Raw genomic sequence first — 859 nt, forward strand, 5'->3', positions numbered from 1 at the left:
TTCATTCCAATCATCAGGTTTTCTACTTTACCTTTTTGTCTGGTAATAGTTCAACATTTTTGATTAACAAAGGTTTCAGCATTGAGTAGAAAGGGTGGTGCCATGAAATTTCATCTGGCCCACCCTGATACACTTTCCAGTTTAAGTGTAAAATATAATATTGTTCGAACATGTTTTTGTGCTATTTAGAGTGATGCTTATGGAAACTTAAGTTAATAGCATGATGCATTAATGCATCTGTGTTTGTGTGTCAGTGCATATATGTATTAAGACTATTGAATGGCTGGTGTTAGCATTGTCCCTGCTAGAAAAACTTTTTTTCTATGTTTTTAAATAACTTAATTTTAATCCGGACACGTACACGGACAGCGTGGACGCGGATAACTTGTACTTATACTACCAAAAGCTGATGGACACTGATGGTCTGCTCCGCAACAAACATGTGAACAAACATGAATTATTACACATATGGCTGTCTTTATATTGTTTTATCGATGGATTGTACAGGTTCGAGTAGCAAACGTGCTTCTTCACACAGCCTGTGCAGTTGACGTACTTGTCCACGCAGTCACAAAAAATGGGGGGCGTGTGGATGTCCACGTACAGCCTCCTCACACACTCTCCGATGACGCAAAAAAATATAACACAGGCTTAAGCCTCGTTCAGACTGTCAGCCCAAATCTGATTTATGTGCAAATCTGACTGAAATCCAGTCATATTTAGATACTAATATTCAGAGGTGGTAACAAATTACATTTACTCGCGTTACTGTAATTGAGTAGCTTTTTTGTCATTTTAAATTTTAATTTTAAAATCTATAATTTTACTTTTACTTAAGTATACTTTCTTTGAAGTATTG

The sequence above is a fragment of the Cyprinus carpio genome, chromosome B7 (genome assembly GCF_018340385.1).
Source record: "Cyprinus carpio isolate SPL01 chromosome B7, ASM1834038v1, whole genome shotgun sequence".
In the NCBI taxonomy this organism is placed as follows: domain Eukaryota; kingdom Metazoa; phylum Chordata; class Actinopteri; order Cypriniformes; family Cyprinidae; genus Cyprinus; species Cyprinus carpio.